Source organism: Perca flavescens, chromosome 23, assembly GCF_004354835.1.
Source record: "Perca flavescens isolate YP-PL-M2 chromosome 23, PFLA_1.0, whole genome shotgun sequence".
NCBI lineage: Eukaryota > Metazoa > Chordata > Actinopteri > Perciformes > Percidae > Perca > Perca flavescens.
This window is the reverse complement of record NC_041353.1, coordinates 7,428,844-7,431,989: the sequence shown is the minus strand read 5'-3', so window position 1 is coordinate 7,431,989 and position 3,146 is coordinate 7,428,844. Positions and strand designations below refer to the sequence as shown.

General features: G+C 38.0%; 1 protein-coding gene across 3 annotated transcripts in view; it reads right to left on the bottom strand.

The window, feature by feature from the left end:
• The window catches only part of ppfibp1a (PPFIA binding protein 1a), a 34,356-nt gene extending 31,642 nt beyond the window's left edge, over nt 1-2,714 (bottom strand). For all 3 annotated transcript variants that reach the window (XM_028570443.1, XM_028570444.1, XM_028570445.1), the window contains exon 1: nt 2,551-2,714. The gene's annotated coding sequence lies outside the window, so the exon portion shown is untranslated. The remainder of the gene's footprint in view (nt 1-2,550) is intronic.
• Nucleotides 2,715-3,146: the final 432 nt, after the last annotated feature.

Here is a 3,146-nt window from a genome sequence, read left to right as displayed (position 1 = left end):
GTGCCTTTAAAGCAAAGTTTCATATTAGAGAAGCTAGAACCAGAAAAAGTTTGAATGTTTTTTTCCTTGAAAAATTACTCAAACTATTAATCAGTTACCAAAATAGTCATCAATCAATAGTTTCAGCTCTAACAGTTGCAGTACAGCAGTAATAGTTACAGTAGTAGCCTACTTAAAGAGGTAACATGGACATAAAGGGTGACTTCCCTGTGTAATCCAACCACCAGTCAAACACCCTGCCTTTGTTTACACTTGCCCCTGAGGGATGGTTCAATGGACTTTTAGTTTGGGCTGCTGTGAGGTCAGACTGTTTGACAGAAATGACAGCCCAGACTTTAAACTAGTGCAGCAGCGGCCACATTAAGACCCTGCACAAACGAGTCTTTGTCTTTCAGAGACTCACATGATAGCACCGCGACACTGATCCCAAGTTCTGGGAGTTTTTTTCCACGTGGCCCTCAACTACATCATAGTCAGAAATCACATTGGATAAAGAGGATTGTGGAAAGGGGCAGGAGGAACTGAGTAAGCTATCACAGTGAGCCAAGAAAAACTTACTTTTGTTATCAAGGTCTTAGCACAGAAGCAGCCTTTCTGGGTATGAAGTCTTAAGACTTCATACCCAGAAAGGGGACTTCATACTCAGAAAGGGCTGCTTATTTAGGGCATAATTGCAATAAAGTGAGACTCAGAAGATAAGTAGCAAAGTCAAATAAGGTCTGCAATAGGGACTACGATGAATGAAACCATAAACACAGACGCAGACATACACTCAGGAAGACCGTCACGCAGTCCTGTCAGGAAGCGTTTCCTGGCACACTCTGGAGAAATGTCTTCCTCTTTGTCAGAAATGACAATTCCCCAACAATGCCAGCACTGACTGCACAAATAAAAACTAAAAGCTGAAATTCCAAAAGCCATTTGTACAGCTCTCATATATAACTGGGCCCTTTAATTATATTCCTGCGAGATTCCTTTTTCAGATTAAGTCAAACATTTTAACTTAAGTTCAGAAGCATGTAACATCCGAATATATCATGTGACTTTAAAATGACACATCCTTTCTATTAAAATACTACACCACAAGAGTACTGTACCAAGAATGCAAATGTCAGGAAAAAAAGGTGCCTAAGATAGAAAGGCCCATGTCTATTTTCTTGACACGTTGAATCGAGAAAAATAAAAATCATAAACACTAGAAAACTTTGGGATCTGTGCCATGTTGAGGTTACTGCAGGCCAGGTTTGCTAATAATACAAACTAGGGTCGATAGTGGACTTTCCCTCCTCTTTACCTGGCTGAGCAACAAATAAATGCCTGTTGCCTGAGGAAACAAGATGATTGGTGCCAGGAGATTAAATTTGTGTCTTCAAAAATCACTGAGCAATGTGGAAATGTGCTTTATTATGCTAACTCTCCCACTGTAACATCAGATATGGGCTGTGCAAGCAAGTGTTTTGCAAGGATTTGTTTTTTTTTTAGGATACAAATGTGGTTATTGTCACAAAAGGAAATAAAATCTTTTGTTATGCTACTCAGTTCTCTGCCCGGAAGACATCATCAGAAGTGCAGAGAGGGCTCAAGCAGAGAGGGCTGCCAGCAGGTCATGCAGCGCCTCAGGAGGGAGAGTCTTCCTGAGCATCTTTATACTACAGAGGTATACCCAAACAAAGACTGCAGAAGTCTGAGATTGATAATTAAAGTTAACACTGGACCAGAAGTAGCTTTAAACTGGCTTTGTGTCGGCTGTGACTGCCTTCTATGCAGCAAATGTGGGTGGGAGCCAAACTGGAGGTTCACCACAGTGATTCATGACTTGGCTTGTACATTAATGGTGATGAATAAATTAGCTGTGGTAAACGTTTTTACATACAAAGCTAGCATAATTTAACTTGCTTTAACTACAATGCCCTTAAAAGTCAAGAATCAGAAGAAAATATTACTTTCTCTCATTAAAAAAAAGTCTTTGTTCTTCTCTCTGGATGGCAACTTATATAATATGAATTAGTAGGTTTTATATGTGTATTCTTTGTTAATATAAAAGCTAATGAGGTACCTTTGTTGAGTACATTAGTATAGTTATTCTGCAATTAACAAAACAAAATAATGATAAAAGTCCCGAAGATATTAGGTAACGTTAACATTATGGGATTTGCTTCTAATATCAAAGCAAAACAATTAAATAATTAGTTACATTCACAAAATTAGACAATGACAATAATAACCCTCTTTCAAGTCACCACAATACTGAAACTTAAATAATTATAGTAAGTTAACGTTACCAAAATATTAGGAACCCAAAACATTACTAACAAGTGAAAATGAGCTAAGCTAAACTCTGTTAGTTAAAGTTACGTTACGTTAGCCAACGCAAACACATCTAACGTTAGCTACGTTACATCCAATTAAATTGAGTATAACAGAAAAAAACGCGTTGGGTCCTGGTTTGAACACAATTAACGTTAGCTAGCAGCCTAGCGAAATATTGGACAACACACTGTTTAAACTAACTTTATTTCGAAAGGTCATTTAAACTTTGGTTTAACTTACAGTTTTCGACCAGGAAATGTAAAATAAGGGACCCTGCAGTCTCCGGCGGCTTTATTCCAAACACTTTGGAGACTTTTCAAAGGAGCGTCATGGTTAGCGTCCACCTTCTCATTGAATTTCTCAGTGAACTGAAGTTTTCATCCAAACTAAAAGAGCGATGTCAAGTTAAACAGACAGCAAGGACACTTCCGGAAAGAAGGCCTTCAAAGCAAAAGCGTAACATCCGTCAATTGTTGATATTGGTTCCCATAAGGGTCTCAAATTAATTCGAGAGGGGGGGCACGGTCCTGATACTGATTATGTTGTTTCTGGCCTTTAAAAAAATACACACTCAAATCAAATCAAACAGAAGGAACAAAATCATGTTCATTTTCACAGCACATTTCTTCACCAATGCCCTAGCCTGTGATAAGGGTCACAATATGTTGATGTATTTTAGGGGGTCACAATCCCAAAAAAAGTTGGGAACCACTGACCTATACCAAGTCAAGTCAACTGTATTATTTATACAGTCTGAAATAAAAAGTTTGTCTCAGTATGTGATGCTGTAAAACCCACTCTCTGTAAATTGATATTGAATATTTAGTTTTTAAAAG